The sequence below is a fragment of the Lepisosteus oculatus genome, chromosome 4 (genome assembly GCF_040954835.1).
Source record: "Lepisosteus oculatus isolate fLepOcu1 chromosome 4, fLepOcu1.hap2, whole genome shotgun sequence".
Classification (NCBI taxonomy): domain Eukaryota; kingdom Metazoa; phylum Chordata; class Actinopteri; order Semionotiformes; family Lepisosteidae; genus Lepisosteus; species Lepisosteus oculatus.
Window position 1 is genome coordinate 23172784 of NC_090699.1, and position 21386 is coordinate 23194169.

Sequence of the window (21386 nt, forward strand, 5' to 3'; positions counted from 1 at the left end):
TGAGCAATCCGGGTGCAGTTTTACGTGTGGAAACTTTGCTAATGCTAATTGAAAACCGTGCCAACCTGGCCTTCAACTTTAGAGGGAGTTAGTAATGGAGTAGTAACATTATGTCAGTCAGATGCTTTTTTTCCATTTCCGCCTCGCTGTACCACTGCTATAAAACCTCATAAAATCACCAAGCTGAGTCTGGAAATCAGATTTGCTGTTTAGCAGTTTTTCCTACATTAACGTCACATAGTTAATTTAACTCGGTGCTTCTTTGACCTCTGATTAAAAGCACCGCATTTATCACTTTCACCCCCTTTGAAGGCACTGTGTCTTTCAGAAGCAATTCGGTTGAAGATTCACAAATAACATTTTTAAACAGATTTAACAATTCTAATACCAAGCCATCCCAAGAACTGCACATAGCATGCAACAGTAATTTTCAATGCCAGCACAATACATTACTAATTAATGGTAACCACAAAAAGATTAATTTTCAGGCATTGTTTAAAATCAGCACAGCTCAAGAGCTGGGTCAAACACAGCATAACGGAATAAGACCACTAAAATACATGTAGAAAATTTAGCATGTAGTTAACCCAATGGACGTCTTCAGAATCAGCAGTGAAACGTGAACCAGAGTCACAATGGGAATTGAATGCACTTGAACCTGAGGGGAGGAGGAACTTTTCTACACTAAGGGGTGTGGGAGCATGGAACAAGCTACCCAGCCACATTGTTGCTTATTTTTAGATCTGCTTAGATAAGATCCTCAGATCAATTAGCTACTGGCAAGAAAACAAATTAGATGGGCCAGGTGGTGTGACATTTGTAACCTTCCTTATGTTCTTTTGATCTTTAGTCAATATAAACGTCTTTAATTTTGCAGTTTGAATTAATTTATTGTAAAAAATAAAAACAGAAATAATAATAATTAATAATAATTGCTTACACTTATATAGCGCTTTTCTGGACACTCTACTCAAAGCGCTTTACAGATAATGGGGACTCCCCTCCACCACCACTAATGTGCAGCATCCACCTGGATCTGATACACTTTGTATTTGTATTCAAAATACACTTGGAACTCTGCAATACTGTACATACTGTACCATGTAAGATCTACCAAAAGAGAAAGCTCAGCTTATGTTCAAATTTGTACTGGGCTGCTCTTATAAAGAAAGATAAACAAAACTTAAATATTTACAGTTTGTTCTGTAACGGTATTTTCAAACCCACTATAGCTGTTGCCAGGAGCATCTCGAGTGAGAGAGGCTGTGGCGATGCCAATAAACTAGTGCCTAAGTCACTGAGCCCTGCTGTGTAAACACAGGACACACAACCACGGCTTTTATTCAATGTGACACAATTGCCCCTCAGTTTCATTTGAAGACAACAGAACTCTCAGGATTCTTTTCGTATATCATTTGAGTATTCTGGATGTCTAAACCTAGACAAGGCAGCCATGCCAAGAATCATTAGCACACTAGCCTGCTGTGGGCCACAAATCTTAAATATGTGTCTATCACTTCAAGGCACTGGAAGATTCAAAAGTTTCCTGCATCTTTATCTTGGGTCAAGTTTTTTTTTTTAATAAGGGCACATTCACCTTCATTATAGAATTAACTCCTGAATTTACTTCATATTTAGTTTAACATACTGTGTGTGATTTTCAAATAAGTAAAAAAGCATGTATTGACACAAAATCGCTAACTTGTTTTTTTTCCATTACAGTCAAGCTCCATATGTGTATACATATGTTTTCAGATCAATTGTTTTGACTGAAGAGCTGTAGACAAATATGGAACATCGGAGGACAGACAGGGTGTTCCATTATGGAACTTTGATCCAAGCAGCATTCTAGCCTCATGGGATCCTGGTCACACTCAGGCAGTACAATGACCCCTGATCGAACCTCTGCAACTTGATCACACAGCTGAGCTGAGGTGAGCACCTTCATCAGCTGGACTGTTTCAGAACCCTCTTTCCATACCTATTTATGTGGAACTCACCTGTAAGTAAAACAGATGTTATATTTATATAGCTGTATATACAGTATTTACATATCTCAGAAAGCATTTATGACACTAAAGTATTTTCTATTTGAGAGCATAGATAACAGGAATGAGTAATAGGAAAGCCTATACAAATAACCCATTTTAAAATTTCATTATTTGTTCTCTTACTTTTACACTTTATGCTTAGATGTCTTTTAGGAAACAGGTTGACCTAATAGAGTGGAATGAATTAGAAAAGCTCCATGCAGAGGTCTTGGAACACACAGATAAGCTATATCTTTTGACACTGGCACTTTTATTTCACTTCTGTGGAAGCTGCCGTGCGTTCTGCTGTAGATGTTATCAAATTTATGAATTCTGAAAGTTCAGTTATTCCCTTTGCAATAATAGAAATGTGCTGTGCAGCTCTCAAAAGGGAGGAAATAAAGAACTGGGCTGCAAAATGAATTTGTATGTCCTGATGTATGGAACTGAATATCTTATTTTAATTCCTTACTGTTCAAAAAGTTTACAATGGCACATATCATATAAACCTTCTGAATACTATGCTGTTAGAGTCCCAAACCAGATTTTAGAAGCTAATTTACAAAGTAGTTCTTATTTTGGTCTCTTTTGAAAGTCATGCTGATAACATTTCTCCTGTGATATAATTTCTCTGAATTTACAGAACATTGCTAGTCCAAAAATGAAACTAAAGAGTATGATGAGATTAAATTAATGAATGCATCACATCAAATATACTTACGAAATAATAAAAAGCTGACAAACCTTACATCAAAACAAATATTTTCTCTCCGTCATTGCTCACCATTTTCATTGGTGATTTGTTTCAGCCATTAGACCTTCACAGAGAAGCCTCTTAACACAATGTTTAGCAAAAGAAGCTTTTTAGCACTGGACAATCTGGAACAGTGCCTGTTCACTGGTCTCTGAGCCCTAGATGACAAATCTTCCCAGCTCGTTCCACAGCTGTTAAACAGGGATCAAGTTTGGTGAGTTGCGCAACACTTTCACAAGCAGCATTGTCCTGCTGGAATGTTGTCACATCAGGAAAATCCTATAGGAAGGCCAGCAGAGAAGTTAAGAGACTGCGAAACTCTGCTCGCTTGAATTTTTTAGCTGATACTCTGAATATTCCATCATATTCAGCATTGTAGATAAAAGTCCAACTGAATTATCTCGTTGATCAGGGGAAACTACAATTGAGAGCACATCATAAAAATGTATCATTTTGCACAGGAACTCTGGTGTGCATAGGTCGCTCAGCAATACAGAAGGAAGTAAAGTAAATAAGCAGATACTTTCCGCTAGGTTTGTTTAAGCTGCAGGTTGCAGTCATATGTCCTGGTTTGTGTGTCCTATTAGTCAGTCTTCCTCAGAAGCAGATTCAGAAGACGTGAGAAGTGCTATGATGATTTTCCATTTAGGGCAAGAGAACTATTATTTCACTTTATCTGAATACTTCATTCTAAACAGAACCTTTATTCAGAACTGAATGAAGTGATTGGTTGATTTAGTTCCACTACTCAAAAGTCCACCTAATGTGTTGCTCTCACCACCTGGTTCTGTTGAATCAATGAACACTGGTGAACACTGGGTTCCTCTGTGGTTGTTTGGCCTGCAAATGACTATATAGCTCGTTGTCGTTTTGGTCAGATGTCATGACTTGTGTCTCCCAGATCATGGCCTGTCCTTGATGAATTGTGTTTGGGGTAAATGTCTCGCTAAGTCAGAAGTTCCTCGCTGTGAATAACACAGATGTAGAGAAAAAGTACTTGACAACAGGCTAACTATTCTGCAATATAGATTTTCAATTTTTAGTTACAAAGTTGCAATCAGTGTTCAAAAATTAGTTAATTGATTTCTCTAGATGTTTGTTTTTTCCTTAGCAGGATCAGCTTGTTATAAATATAACTGTGAGTCACCAGAACTGTCTTCTAATACAAATGAATAACCTCTTATTTTACTGTCCTGCATTCATTGTTCTGAATTAACAAATGATATTTATTTTCAAAGCAGGTAGGTCACAAGTTATTTTACAACAGATTTACATTAAATGTATTGGCTTAAAAATACTAGTAAGAAAAAAGCTATTCTAATTGCAAGCACACACACATGGCTGATAGTTTACATGAATTAATTCTTAGTACCAATATATGAACATATTCATTCATATTGATTTATTACTATTTATCTTGTTGAGTGAGATAGAGCGGCATTGATGTGCTTCTCCTTATTTATGAGCTGAAATGCATCTTCAGTGAGTTACAAGCTGCAATTAAGGAACTCAGATTAAGATAAATGAAGCTTAGGCATTTAGGAATGCCAACACCACACAACAGTATTTAATATCAAATTTAAAGATATCTCTTTTTGTTGTTACAAAATGAATAAAGGGGTTTGCAAGTTTTTTTTTTTATACTGCACGCAAGTGTATTTAAACATGTCTTAACAGCACAGTACATTGAAATCTTACAGTTCATTCTTGGAAGTGACTGTAATAGCGGCTAACATGCCACTAGAGGTCACCAAAATGTCTCAATCATTTGTAAGTAGACACACTGGGTGGTAATTAGTTAATTAATCAGATTACTGGTGGAGGTTAGCAGTTACATTCTCTCATGGCACAAATCTTGATGAGTTGTTGGGGGCTATAGAGGGCCTCATGAGGGTAATGGGAGGTTTTGGATATTTGATACAAGTCTGGGCAGGCTGCTGTGGAGACTTTTTTCATTAATGACGTCAGAACTAGCTGTGTTTTTTCCTTGTGCAAAGTAAAAAAAAAACTGAGTTTCAAGTGAATTGAATCACTCACTTAATTCTGAATAAGAATCAGATGCATCAGAAAGGGAAAAATAAATTCAATGGCTCTTCTCCCTCAGCAGTCACAGTATGCTAAATGCAGCCTGTAAGCAATTCATCATTATTTCTTTGTTAGGATCAAAGGGGTGCTGCTCAGCGTTTGGTCTGAGGATGTTGCTTTTTTAACTGTGACGTCAATTACTTTTCTCCCAGGTTCTAAAGAGTGCAACTAAAAGAGCAGTTTTTTTCCCTTCTGGGTATAAGTCTAAAACTTTCCACAATGTGATAGTTACAAAATAAAGCATCACAAAAATAGAATCCGTTATTTCTAGATTTAAGTGTAGAGTAAATTGACTGCATTGTTTTTATTTGCATAATGACAAAGATGCTTTTTTCAACATGGCATCTATAGTTCTACACCTATGCCCAGATACAGGGACAATGCCAGTTATTACAGCCAAGTATAAGTCCATTAAATCCATCTTGCCTAGATAGAAATGTTATAGCTATTATTCTGCAAACCTACAAAATCACTACAGTCTACAGGAGATTACCAGAGGCTGTGGTATTGCACACTGTCGTTATACAATGCACCATCCATTTCTGAAACAACACCCACTGCTAGAGACATCATAGCAATTTTACCTATTTATAGTTTCTAAACCTATTTTTTCTTGCTGGTCTTCAGATTGTCAGATGCCTATTAGGTCATATATCTATATATGATTTATGTATATAATTTAAATTTAGCAACAAAGTTGCTTCAAAGTGATTTGAAGCTGTTTCACCCTCCTGCTTCAGGTTCTTTCATTATTCTGCTAGCTCTCCATTTGGCAAGCATGATGTCTGAGGCAAAAGACCAGCTCTGTCTGCCCTAGAGCGTCAGTGTCAATGATCTTTGCATTGTCCCTTGCAGTAATAAAATCACAGCATGTCTGTGTAATACAGCTTTGAGTGCCTTGAGCCCAGTGGGTAGGAAACCATATTAATTAGTGTAATAACTGCTACTGTTGTACCTAGGAAAAAGAAGGGTGATTTCTCAAGCAGGCAAGCACTATAATCTACAGTACATGTATTAAACCAAGACAAACCTGCACCATTAGTAGATAATTATCTGATGTGCTTTGCTTGAGAGCTGACCATCACTTCTCTAAGACCACACTTCATGAAGATTATGCTTGTTAAGACAAGGGAAGAGGTCAGCATTATCACTGTCATTTGGCTATCAGAGCCATGTAATACATTTTCCCATTTCATTGCTTAAATCCAGGGAAAAGGGGATATACAGGAATTCTGCAAAAGATACTCTTCTGTAAAAAGCCGTAACTGTAAAGGAAAGATTGATTGAAGTATGAAATCACTGGTAATAACTAAATAACTAAACGCCTGTGTAATTTAATTGAAAAGGCATTGTGAACCTCTTCTGTGGTTGCTCGAAGCACCAGGTCTGTAGGTGACCCTACTATCCCAAATACTAAACATGAACTTTTCTAAAGTAATGTAGATGAACTATTTTTATAGATATGAAGATGGTTATTAGTACCTTCTGGCATCCTACCACAATGTTTTAAATGTAAACCAAGAAGCATAATAAAATGCAGCTAATGGCTATTGGAATTGGAGTTCATTTCCATTTGTAATGCCTCTTAGTTTAGAATCTAGTTTAGAATATGTTGTACACAGTATAGCTAGATATAAATCCTGAGATGCAAGCAACTGAAAAACACAATTTCCGATATTTTAAAGTCTTTCTTATTTTATGGGGAGAGGAAAGAGCAGTAAATGAACCTCTGGGCTCATAACTGGTGGGTTATGGGTTCAAGTCCTTGCTGCAGACACTCCTGTCCTATCACCAGCGAGGTGCTTGACCCCAATGGCTCCAGTCTACCAAGCTGTGTAAGTGGGGACCAGCTTGTATAAGGGGGTCATCCCTGTAATGGACCAGTGTTCCTGCCGAGAAGAGTCTCTTGCTCTCAGTCCACTGAATGCTCCAGTAACCAGGAAGAACTCTGACACAATGAGCCACTATGTTCTGGTAGGAACTTTACCTTTATCTCATTTTCCAAATCAATCACCAACCTTTCCATATGAGTAACTCAGAGAACAGACTCAAGGGCAGTTAACTCTAAATACTTTTCATTTCTCAGGTAATGACCCTGTCAAACACAATTTACTGACAAAGTCTTCAGGCAGAGACAGTACAATAAGCGTTTTAAAGGAAAAAGATCTGGACAAAACCAACATTCAAATTGATAGAATTAATAAGTGTTTCTTTTGTAAGTAGTTTAACCTGATTTAGTTTCATCATTCATTTTTCTTGGCGCTAATTTCCATGTATGTAGTTTACAGCAAATAAATTGTCAAGACCAATTTGAAATGAACAATTTGAAAATGAACTGAAAAGGGTGAAAAATAACTCATGTTTTTACACAGTAATACAATAATACAATAAGGCATGTAAACCCAAGATATATTGGAGGATTGTGTGAGAAAAATTTCTACTACCTTGAGTATTATGGATTCTCCTAGGCTTCTTATTAAAAATCTTCAACTTCAGTTACCTGTAAATTACTACGAATTCAACCCTTAGTCATGCCAGTAAAGTGTGAGTTATTGTATTATCATTTGTCTAATAATGTGTGGCTGCCTGTCAGTGAATCAGGTCAGTGTGAATCAGTTCCCTGGAGTTCATCCCACTCTTCACAGCCCAAATCATCAAATGTGAAACTGTTGACCCGTGTTATGTGTTGATAAGTGGCCTAATTGAGTTTCATAGCTCTTATTAATTATTCATAAAGAATGATTTGCGATTGTTTTGCTAACCGTTAAGATGGGCTAAATTATGGTATAAACTATAACATACAGTATGTTAAATAAAACACAGATTGTGAAGATTCATTTATAGGTATATAGGTACAGTATATGACCAAAGAAAATGCAGACCCTTTAGGTATATTTTCCCTTTATTCAAGGAATAATGATGATGAATAAATGATGATAACATGAATATAAAGAGCTTAAACTAGCGATTGTTATTCAGCTCCTGCTGTGCCGGCAGCCTTTTCATGGTTCAGCTTGCCCAAAAGGCCTGTTTATTTCCCTGTAGACTCCCTCACTGTTTAGTTACTGGAGCAAGTTGAGGAAAATAAGTATTCTTCTTTTAAATATGGTGTATGTTATAAAACATAAGATTTTCCTTGTGTATTTGCACATTGAAGCTTAATTCAAGTCATGCACTTCCCCAAAAATTAAATTGTGCCTTCAGGGACAAAAAAGGTTCTGTTTGAAGCCTTGGCATGAACAAAATAAATTTTATATTTCTACAACAGCGCTTTATGCAAAACAAACATAAAAATGTTTACAAGCAAAAGGCTGAATTGATGTTTTTGGTATTTACTACATATTGTGACATGAATGCTCTTAAAGTGAACATTGATTCTCATGGGGGGTTTTTTGTGAACTCTTTTGTATTAACATTTTTTTTTGCTCCCTTAATGTTACTTTCCCAAACTTCTAAAGGGGTACTTAATTTAGTTTTGTGATTTATGGAATGGTAATACAATATATGTCCATTCCTTTGAACTGGGATTGATTTTGAGCACTCACACAGTAAAACAATGGCAATATTGTACTGAAAGAGAAATCATTCTCACATTAATTACTATAAGAAAATATACTGAACAAAATATTCCATATAATATATTAAAGCATGCCAGTATATTAAAGTAAAGAAGTCCTACAATATGAATGACTATCTTTTTCCTGACAATTTGGCACCACTGATTTTAATTAATATATTACCTTTCATAAAACTGCGATACATATTGAGGAAATTGCGGGCGCCTCTAAAAATAAGAGATTTAGATGTTTGCCTCAGAGGTGTGTTGGGAATAAAATGATCATACGGAAATGTTATTTAATTTATTATGCACTTGGGAACATTGATGCCTTATGAAAGAGAACCTTTCACAAGCTGAACAGATTTTGCAGGAATTATGTTTTTTAGTGTCCTTAAGTTTGTTCCAAGAGCAGGTTGCTAGGTAAAGGTATAATTTCCTTATACTGATTACACGCTACTTTTAGTGTAATCTAAAAGTATGTACTGACATGTATTGGCTAAATTCTGCACGAGCAGATGGCAAAACTTAAGCCTTTTTCTTTTAATCGGCCTTAAAATGGTCTGCCTGGACAGCTGTTATGTAAGTACAGTCGAGCAATTACAGCAAGTCACAATCTTGGAACCTGATTTGTGCACTGTTTTGGTTTCAACAGTGCATCAGCTAAACACATACTGTATTTCTGAAGTGTCTGTAAAACTAGGTCAACAGGACAAGTTCACAACTCTATTGCAATTATTAGCAATCTAGCATTTATGCCTTTGGTGGGGTGTATTTGTTGCAACTGAAAGGGTGTGACAGCAGGTATCTGGTTCATTTTTTAACAACTACACGATTTTGTACTTTTTGTTCAGGAATGTGTGTTTCAGTCTACTTTTCATTAGAATGTGCAAGTTGTGTTTTAATGGTCAAAGATTAAAAGGGACTTCAAAACAATGGTGGTTCATAGAAATGCTGAACAAAACAGGGAGGAAAGCATATCAAATCAGCCAGTTGTTTTGGTCCTACTCACTTCCTAAAAATTCTAGGCCAGCCTGGCTGGAAGACATTGCTCTCCAGTTTTGCACATTAGTGCAACAGCCACACTAGTGTGCTAGGGGAAATGTCTGCCTACAGTGGGCCCTCTGCTGGTTTCAGAGCAGCACATGTTTTTTCTAACAAAATAAACCTTGTTTCACAATAGACATCTTACAATGAGTACACATTCTAACCATAAAAACTTTATTTAACTGAAGAAACGTTCTAAAACAGGTGATTGTCCCTTTTCAATCTGTGCAAGTGGCTGCTTTTGCTGAACTTGTACAATGAAAGAGTCCCTCCAAGCCCTACCACATGCTGTACGTAGTCCATGCCTTTTCCCTGATCCGGCTCTGAGACTGCAGTCATCCTGTCCTTCACAGGAGCTCCAAGGAACAGGTTTTTCCTCCTTAGTCCCTGTACAGGGTCCACAGTCCCTTCCATCTCTCCTTCACAGTCAAGAAAAAGCAGATATGTGTCACGATCGTCATTCCCTCCTCCCTAGAGGGCGCTCCAACTTATTTGTATTTTAGTTTTATTGCGTACACCCTGGTTTTCCCTGTATTATTTAAACCCCATGCCTCTGAAGCTCTGGGCTCAGCATTGGAAGATGGAACCCGGAGAGACCCAACGGCATAGGCTTAACCCCGGCGGACTGACCATCTGAGTCCGGGGCTCGGAGCACCTGGCTCCGTTATGATTTTAACTTCTATGTTCTTGGTTCCAAGTTCCCTGTTTCTCGTCTTTGTCTCGGATGGACCTCCCCGGCTATTGGATTTTGGACTGTGCCCTGATTTCCTCTTTGGACTGTTTCGGACACGTACGCCACGCCCCCCAAGGATCGGATCACTGTTGTCACCGCCCCCCTGTCTGTAATCCCGTCCTGTTCCAGCTGTGTTTTCCCTGTTGTCCTTCTCCAGTCACTTCCGGATTATACTGTCCGCAGAGGGTCCTAAACAATGCACTTTGCGGGAGTCAGGACCAGCTCCCGTGACAATATGCCAAGTGAGAAGTGCCATGTGGACTAGAAATAAGAGGGACCCACACTGCGTGCACTGTTCTCCTTGGCAGAGATGGCAATACTGTGGCGCAGTATAGTGTGTTGGGGGCAAAGATTTGGGTACGGTGCCACGGCTTTTTTTGGGCTTACTCTAGAGAGATTGTTACCATGCTGGAATGTGTGAGTGTGGTGAGCGTGCATGTGTGTTACTATCCAAGAACAAAGAAATGACATCAATCAATGCCTGATCAGCCTGGTCCAGGTCTTTGTGAGTTGGAAAGGTCAACTGGTGAGTGAGTGCCTGGCGTGAGCAGAGAGCCCGGAGTCCACAGACGACAAACTCTGCTGCTGAGAGGAGCAGTATGAACACCTGGGGCTATTGCGCTGTGCATTGCTACATACTGTTGGTGTCTTGACATCTTGCCTCAAGTTGAGGAACTGTGCCATTTGCCCTCTGGAGAGAAGACTAATTCTATGCCAGAACCCTCGAGGTCTAAGCTATGACGTACTGTAAGCATTTTGAATTTAAAAAGGAGGGTCATTGATGAAGCAAAATTTTACACTTATTTAAAGAAAACGTGTAAAGATCTTTCTCTGTAGTTAATGAATGTTATCCATCACCTTACAATCAAATCTCTTCTTGTTTTCCTGCTGTTTTGTTTTTTTTTTAAATAAATTACCATCCGATGTATTTCTTGAAACAATAATAACGTCACAAAAGGAACTAGGCATACAAAATATACTTCAGAGACTGGCCCCAAAAAACACATCCAAACATTCTTTGAACACCTGAGGTGTTGCACCTGAGGTGGGAAGAAACTAGCTAGTGCAAAAAGTACTTTTTAACCACTTCAAATTGTTCGATGTCAAAAGCATCACGAAGGGAATCTTGTCCCATTTAAACAGCTCTGAATGCTGCTTATGTCAACCGTAAATAACAGCTGCTGTAAGGCAGGTTTGCCTGAGAGCTCTGTTGTTAAGCTCCTTGGCATACGACAGGACTTTTTATATCAACCCTCCTGAGGTGGTCCATTCCTGGCTCAATGCAACAACAGAGGGCAGGAACCTGAAGTTTGAAGTTTCATTTTCCAATAGCAAAATAAAATGAAGACATGATCAAAACGTATAGTTTTATTTAAGCATGTAAGGTTGTAGAAAAATGAAGTACGTGATTTTATGATAACAACTAAGGCTTTTTTTGTCATTCATGTCTGATCGTGACTCGTGACTAAGTCATGTGACTTTTGCAGGAGCAGTAAATCACCTTGTGAGTGAGAGCTGCTTGGGTGCAGGTGAAGAGAAAACTCAATCTGATAAATGTAAGTCCTGGTGAAAATGAAAAAAAGAAACCCAACATGCCACAAGACCAACACCTTCATGCCATCTGTACATTGAGGTTGGAGAACTAGCTGTAGAAAAGATGTTTTTTTAACTAAAACTAGATAGACAACTATTCCCATTTCTTAGAAGCCCCTAGAAGGCTTTTTCCCCTCCTCATAAATAATAATAAAAAATATATGTATCTTCCTTATTTTGAATGAATATTGTTCAGTTTAGAAGTAAAATAATTGTAAAATATTAAGGAAACAGGTATGAATAGACTGTGATGAATATTGGTAAATTTGTATTATATTGTCTTCTGTATTTAAAATTGTATCTGTTTCTCTAAAATAAAAAGTTTTAAAAAAGAAGTCCCTAGAAGAAAAACTATTGAACGTAAAATGCAAGATTATATGTAGAATAAAAACCATTTGCTAATTAAAACCAATATTTAAGAAACAGGATGTAACATTTTTTTTTATTTCTTTTGGTCAGTGAAACCGAGTCGTAATTTACTCTATTGACTTTCTTGATGGATGTCTCAAAAGTCATCATGTGCAGTCCTCTGTGTCTTTAGCAATTGAATTTAATTTTTGACCATTTAATTAGGGTTACAGACTTTAAGTGATTATTGCATTGATTCCAGGCTTAACCTGAAGTAACAGTTTGAAATCTACCATGTCAAATGGTCTAAAAAGAGGGGTACTTGTTTTAAACAAGAGTAAAATGGCAGCAAACTATGTAAACTATGGCCTGCTTTGTTAATCCCATTAGGACATATGGCTATCCTCCCAAATGCAGCTTTAGATACATATAAAGATTTTTATTTTGTGGATTGCACCTCAACGTTGCATAAAATTACATTTTATTAAAATGAACTATATTGACAGTAATTCAGTAGTTCGGCCCATTAAAGATTTCTAAAATGAAGTAGGGAGAGGTATCACTTGTGATCCAAAATCTATAGCGTCCTGAAATTGCTTTGTTTCACTTATCGGTGAGATATTTTGGGGGATCACTGTTTTTGTTTGTGAGGTTTTTGTTCCATATGCATACAGTTACAGGCAGAAAGGAAGACTCCATCTTCAAAGTCCTGTTTTCAGCTTTTATTCTCTGTAGACCTTACTGTGAATATTGTTACAATCCCCAAAGGCTCAGTCTCTGCTTGCCTCCAGAAATAACTGACAGGGAGGCACTGGCATAAGGATTGATGCAGCTTTCAGAGTTTGCAGAGAAATCGACTACATGTTTTAGTTTTCCACATCCCAGACACTATATCTGTCTGTACTGCAGGAAACAAGCTTGCCACTCTCTTTATTTCTACTCCACAGAACTACTCTGCTCTTTTGTGTCTTACTGCCATGTGGTTCACCGCTACTATTCTAGAGATCAGCGCAACACAGAAAGGTATTTTAAGTTGTACTTATGTTACCCTACTCAAACCAAATAATCCACTTAGGCGCCATTAAAGTGCTCCACCTCCAGCTAAAAATGCAATCTACGGCCTTGACATGGAATTGTTCTGAGTCAATGCTGGGCACACGAATGTTGTGAGTGCATTTCAGATCCACAATAAAGATTAAACAGGTATTAGACACCTCAGCCGGCCGCTGACTGTGGTTAATAGATTGCAAGTTCATTATCACATTCAACACACTGCCTAGCATCTGCTTGAGCCCTGCATATGACACTTGACAGGAGATAACCCATCACCTGGCTTTTCTCACGTACACACTGTAGGAGAGCACTGTCAGGCTTGAAGCCATTCGGTAAGGGGGATTTATCTAAAAACATCTTAATATATATGTTATGTATGGAACACAGATTTCAGAAGCTGCATGTTTCTGATATTCATCTTAACAGGATCTATACTAAACAATGAATTGCTCCCAGTACAAGAAGGCACATTTCAGAAATCTCAGTCTTTAATTTTTACATGCATCCAAAGTGTTATGAAAATGAATTAATCTAGCTAAAGTTTCCAAAGCATATTTCTACCTATTCTACTGTATTAGAGCAGAACATTTCACCAAAAACTGGAGCTGTACAGAATCAATCCATAACCTGTCAGTTATTAGTCCAGAGCCCTAAGCATACCCCACACTTCTACCCTATAAAAAGAATGAATAGGAGACGTGATTCTGTAAGTACATTTTTGTATGTTCTTTCTAAAATAAAAATAAATACATTACATTATTTACCTTGAAAGTCTTATGTCCTCTTGAAAAATAAATGACACCCCAGTAGTCCTCATTGAAAAATAAATGACACCCCAATATGATTTTAATAAGGCAATGCTATTTTATTTTAATATAATACTCTAACTTCCCTTTGGATCTAGTTTATCGCCCCCATCATTGTCATTAGCACTGCCTTTTGGAACTGGGGTTTCAGCAAATCTTTTTCCGTACCTGAGGTGCTGAGGTGCAAAGCCTGTTCATTTTCACACCCAGTCAAAAAAGGCACTGCTTTTTTTCAACCCCTGAGCCCATGCGATGGATATTTGATTCTGTTCAGAGCTATTTAGATTTAGTTTTAAAAAGTTATTATAAAAAAACAACCCCTTTATACTGTATCTCAGGAAATCTAAGGGTAGTGTGGTTCTAGAAACTCCGGATGTAGGGTACAGTCTGTTTGGAGGTGTGGGGTTGAGTCCCATTGCTTCCATTTATTTCAAGACAAATATCCAGGTAAATAAGAAAACAGCTCTCTGATATATTATAAAGTGCACTCTTTGGCTTCTGATGAATCATGGATTTTTGAGCATGTCTGTGCTGCCAAGTTCCTGTACGAGAGCTGAGGTGGCCAAGGTGCTCTGTGTGGAGGTTTAATAAATATCAGATGTCGCTGTTCATTGACCACAAGGATGTCAGTACCTACAGCTTGAAGTGTAAACTGAGACACATCAGTAATTCCATCTACCAAATGTCTTAGTTTTAGAATGAGTGTTTATATTTATAAATAGATTCTTTCAAAAACAATATGGGTTGAATGCTCTTTCAATGAGGAAAAAAAATTCCACTCTAAACACTGAGTGAAGGAACCTGACTCAGGCAAAGACAAGTCTGAAATCATAGAGTAAATGTTCTAATCTCATCGCTCAGTGCTATATTTGTTTCTTCTTAACATCAAAAGAAGGATAACAAGCCGATACTATAGGTCCCTGCTATTTGTATATTATGTTCCATTACATTTTAAATTGTGCTCTATATTGTACTACCCTTAACAAGGACTGGATTACAACTCTGGAGTGCAATCATCACAGATGTTTTATGTACATCGTTTCCTGAAAAATGTAACATTGTAGCAAAGGGAGGTCAGGTTTCTAGTGTTTGCTTTGATCAGGGAGAGAACCAGCCTAGTGCTGATTGTGAAGAATGTCACAAGACTGTATTTGTACCAATTATTCACAGACAGCAGTGAATGAAGAGCCAATGACCCACACCTCTAAGCTTCTAACTCTACTTGTTTCCTTCCAAAAGTCTTTAATAAGGGAACATTTCCCCAAGGTTGCAATAATTCTGTTTTTTGGAAGTAGCAGGATTAGATTGTCTGTGCAGATATGTATTTGTCTGTCATCCTTGACAGATTTTTTTTATTTCAATAACCCTGATCCATAGCTGCAAATCAGTCAAACTAAAACATTTTTAATTTTAAATTTTAGAAATCATCTTTTTCACAAGGGCAAAAAAAAACCCTGTTATGTAATTTTAAAACTTTTTTAGAAAGGCCAAATGGAGTTTAAATTATTTAAAATGATTAAAACAGCAAGCATAGACAGGGAAAAGGATCAAAGATCACTGTTTAAGCAGTTAAAAAAAGACATCATCGCAAAAAGACAGGAGAATTATATAAATAAGCAGAACACTTTTTCTATTGCACTGCTTTTGTTGGACAAAACCCACCTGTTTCCAATTAAGTACTATACTTGCCATATGGGAGAAATTTGCAAGTTCTGTTAGTGAAGCACCCTGTGAGTTCTGCCTAAGTCATTAAAATACAGTGGTACTGAACACTTTCTCACACTGTTGTCCTAAGCTGCTCCTGATGACCTTAGGCTGATTGTTTTTCATTTTGCTCCTCTGCATAATAAAAACAGATAAACAATCTGTAAAGTGATTGCTCTGCTGGAAATGTGTTCGCTGATTTGCATTTGTTGTGTCCTGTATTTGATGTTTCTCAAGACTCCCTGCCACCGGGGGGAACTCAACTTAGTCTCACATTCTATGAGGCCATAACAATTACATGGTAACAATAAAACTGGAACTCGAGAGCATGGGGATTTGGCAGTGTATTTAAAATTAGTACACTGTAAGAAATATATACATTTTGAGGAGGGAATATTTGAATTTCTCTGAATTGACACTAACTGTGCATCAGCTGTCATGAATACAAGCCATTATATCCTAACAGGATATTTATATGAAGATTGTAAACTTCACCAGGAAGATTACATTTAATGCAGACAACTCCAAGGTGTTGCACTCAAGTAGTGAAAACCTACACTACTACCTACCTACTAAAAATGGAAAAACAAAACATCAGAATGTTAAATGTTTATATACATGTAGAAGTGAATACATATAAAAAAGGCTTTGTTGGTGTGTTTATTGTAACATTTACTGAACATTTCCCAGAAAATACATCCATAATTAAATACAAAAGCATCAAATTTACTTCAAGGGATGTCATGTTAATATTGTATAATGCACTAGCAAGGCCTGATTAAAACAACTGTGTATAATTTTGTTTACCGTAGTAATACATTTCTGCTCTAGAATCAGTCCAGAGAAGACCAACCAGATACATGCAGGGGGACTACCTCAGAGTAAACAGTGAAACACAAACCAGAAGTCACAAGTAGAAACTACATAGAACTGCATTTAAAAGAGAGGACAGGAGGTTTTTTTGTGTGCAAAGAGTTGTGGGAGTATGGAACAGCCCTGTTGCATAACCGCTGAACGAGATCCTTGTACCAGCGTTAAGTACCTTAGTTCTCAGTTTCTAAGTTTGCTTTCAAAGTTGTTGTGATACACTTACCTACAGTATGTAGTTAAAAGTCAACTAAAATAGACTGGCAGCAGGCTGGAGCAGGCTGTCCGTGTTCAGCCAAGATGGAGTGGCTTTTCACATCCCAAGAGGAGCAGCCCCTGATCTAGTAGGTCAGCTGTTACTTATTACTTTGGGGGGGCATTTCCTGACTGTGGCAGAAAAACATGCTTTGAAATACAGAAAACATTTCTAGCAATCAGCTTAGCCATTCTAGACCCCAGAGAAGAGAAGATGGAGATGGAGAGAAGTTAGATGGAGTTAACCCATATAAATATTGTGTTTTTCTTTACTAATAATACAATAATGCCATAAAACTCTGTTCTTACCACATTTTACTGATACTTTTACCGACAGCAGACTGTTACCATATGTAAACACACAGGAGAAGAAAATTACACCAATTAGGAGGGATGAGCTTTATCTTCCCCAAACAACAAACAGATAACAAATCTACAGATAACTAAAGAGGCATTTAAATATCATTAAGGCATAATATTAACAAAAATATACCAAACATCACAGCCAGCCCTGATTTTAAGTGAGACCAACAGAGCACTGAAAATTTGTTGAAAAGCGACAATAATGAGGAGAAAAGAATCCACTTTTCTGAGCTTTATTTATAGTCAGCAGCTCCATAGTCCATTGTTCCAAGTCCAACACCGTATTTACTGTATACTGAAGTGACAAGAGTAAGAGCTCTTAACACAATGGACTGCTCCAATTCATTGGCCAGAAATAACAGAATTGTATTTCATTGCTAATTGAATAGAGAATTGCTAAGAGATGTTGTGAAAAGCTGAGGGACCTTGATATATTCAGCTTCTATCAACTGGGTGGACAAAGCCTGAAATTGATGCTGGCTATTCATAGAGCTCTTACAATGAAATAATTTTATATTTCAATGAGTCAGACAGGATTGTTTTACTCCTTTTCTGAATACAGAACAAAATGGATATGAAAATACAAATCAGTAGCTGGACAAGGACACTTTCTTTTGCAGTTTTTCAGTTCTGTTTTTTTCTTCTGACGATCAAACATATGAACTGGGACCAGTGGTATGAATCAGTTGACAGTTGACAAAAGTGATCAGAAATGGTGAAAATTGCTGTTCTTCTTTTGCTTTGACATTCCAGGAGCTAATTTAAATTAGAACCATGAGACAACATCAGCCATAAACTGAATGAGTTGAAACTCAATGAGTTATATAACTAAATTATTATGTGATTTAGGGTCATACTCTGGGTTGTTTCTCACTGATTTAACAAGTATTTTGGCTGTACTTTGATCTTTTGGTTTGGTTTACACATTCCATTTTTTTTAAGCAATCATTCCTTTTTTTCTGTTGTGTGAAGTCTCCAAAGGGATGATACATAAGCTTTAGCTGGAGTTTCTTAGCTTTTAGAAAAGTATCAGCTGCTTTGATATTTGCAAGAGGCAGACACACAGATAGAGAGTTTTTGTAAATCTCCAAGAAGAAATATAAATGTTTCTTAACGTGGTTTGATGTCCAATAATAACTAATAAGTGCCAGTGTAAACACAGCTGTGTATCATTAATCTTTGGTTTTATCTCCCACTCCTCATTTTGCTCTTTATTTTTCTGGTCTCTGGAATTAGGCTGAAATAAACAAAGCTATGGCTGATTAAGAAGAAACGTCTCTTGTTTCTTACACAAATGTAAAAAAAACTGAGTCCCAGATGTTTTTTCACAGCACCGGGTTACGAAAACTTTGTTTCTAGGATGCTGGGTGGATGTAATGTTATCTTTTCAATTACAGACAAGGCAATTACCCTTAAAAAAACAAAACAAATAATAGATTATGGAAAAGTTAGAGTATGCCTGGGAATTGCCTGTCTGATGCAACAGATTGAAGCCAGCCAAGCAGCACAATTGGTGTCTGAAAACAACACCACCTTCAGCTGTCATGGTTAGTAGTTGACAATTTACTAATAGTTTACATTTGTATTTATATACTAGTTTTAGTCTAAAAGAAAGAAAACTAGGAGTGGAAGTTAGCCTGGACACTACAGTGGTCACCCCTACTCTCACGAACAGTGCCTTGGGACCTTTAACGACTATGTGCTCTGGACAGCACCTCCAACAGCACCAGTCTCCAGACACCATACTGGGGGCATACTGAGTTTTGAATTTATGGTACAAAGAGAAAAAATGCCACCTACTGGTCCACCTTTATCTAGAAAATGTGTGGAGTCCAGAAATTGTTTACTTTAGAAAGAAAGAGTGGGTTTTCTTTTAAAATATGATATTCCAGTGTCTGGAGGTTTCTGGGTTGTTTGTTTCAATGGACAGGCAGAGGGGACTTAACTGGACTGTAATTATACAGCTCCTGTCCTGCATACAGCGAGAACTGGCACTGACAGACCAGAACTGTGGTTCTAGTAAGTATTGAAAGCATTATGTTCACTTTCAGCTTTGTTTTCAGTTTGTCCCTGACTGTCTGTTACACCGTGGTTAGACCCTTCAGCTCCTGATTCTGGGTGAGAGGGGACAGGCAGCAGGTGAGCAGTGTTTTGCTCGCTGCGGGCTAATACTCCATTATAAATGTGGTGTTGCCCCCCCTTGTGGGCATCTGCACTCACTGCTTATTTTTAAACAAGAATTCCATTACCTTCAGAAGACCCAAGAGCACTTGGGCTACAGACATTAACCCTGTTGTTCTAATGTGTTCGGTAACTTTAGATTCACCAACAATTGACAACATTCAGTTGTTTTTTTTTTGTAGTACAACATCTGTACTACGGCGTCAGTACTGACCACCGGCCCGGTTCTTCAAGAACCGTAACCTTTATCATAGTGATTTCTGCAATTTATGTTGCATTATATTCTGTCTCTGTTCACTGTATGGTATACGTCACTTCATGCAGTTAAATTATTACCACTAGTTTTGGTGAAAGCATAGTTATATTATTTGTATTCATGAATCCTTTTATTTGTATAATTTCAGCTAAATAAACCAGTTATAATAAAAAGGACTTCAAATTCGCTTATTCGAATGCAATCGACGTTTGCCCAATATGTATTATGAAAATTGTCTATCTACTTTCAAATCTATTCCTGACACCCTCTTAGCCTCTTAGCCTCCGTGCTATTTAATGTATCAACGAACACTTTGTCTCATATGAGGAGCTCATATTTGATTAAATTAGTTGTCTCCTTTGGTTCATTAAAAACGATCAGAAATAAAGATGGTATCTTTGAATGTACAATAAGATTATTTTTTTTCACGGTTATTGACCCGTGTACACAGATTGTGCATGTAATTTTAATTTCCTGGCATTCCGTTTTTAGCCGCTTTTTGAAGTATCAGCAATGGTAAAGCCCTGCCAAATCAATACTATAGATGCTGTGTCATCCTCATGTTCATTTGGTTTTTGTTAATAAAATGAGTGAGAAATCTCAGTGTTTATTGCAAAAGCTTCACAAAACTGTTACATTTTTGTTTGTTTCTACATTCTTACATAGGCATTGTGCACTGTTTTGTATGAATAATTATTTCATAGATGCATTTCTAGTCCTAAGGGAAGGACGCACCTGAATTCAGAAGAATGCTGGCATGTCTTCAGTGGTTTCCATGACAACGTTGCATAAGTATGGATTATGTGTTGCTTACGTAACTGGCCATCCCTGATTTACATGAGAAAATCTTGTATACTCGCATGAAAAATAATGTCAAATGCTAGTCGATCAACAGTAATAGATTAGGAAAGCTGTTATAATCATTGCTGGGGTGTTTATTTTTTTTGTCAAAATGAACAACACCCTTATGAAATAACGTAACATAAAAGTGATCAAATGAACGCTTGTAGAGAATAAAAACAGCTACCTACGACAATATAAAATTTCTCAATAGCTCATTTTTTTGTAACCTGTGTTATTTTGTGCGTTTTGTTTTTGTCCATTTCTTTTTAGATAGATACTTTATTGAACCCGTGAAGGGAATTGCAGTAAATTTTTCCAGCGCTGCGTTTAAGGTTAGCTGAAAATACGTCAATGTACCAGAAGTGATGAAGATGTCTGAAACATGGTTGTTAGTGAAAGAAAATAAGTCTCGCCACACCTTTGTTATTCCATTGCTGAACTTTGTTTTCAAAGCTAAACAAAGTGACAGCTGTATTATTCTCTTGAATTATGATCTAATCAGATATGGCTAAGAGACGAGCCAGCGGCCATGTCACCCAGTAATTCACATCTGACAACCCACAGAAGCTCAGCAGGTGTGAGGTGAGCATGGTCAGTACCTGGATGGGAGACCTCTTGGGAAAAACTAAGGCTGCTGCTGGAAGTGGTGTAAGTGCTCACCCTGTGGTTTATGTGGGTCCTAACACTCCAGTATAGTGATGGGGACACTATACTGTATAAAGGTGCTGTTGTTTGGATGAGATGTAAAACTGAGGATTAAAAATCCCAGGGTGTTCTTGAAAAGAGTAGGGGTGTAACACCAGCATCCTGGCCAAATTTCCCATTGATCTTTACCAATCATGGCCTTCTAATAATCCCAATCAATTAATTGGCTCCACCACCCTGTTCTCCCCACTGATAGCTGATGTGAAG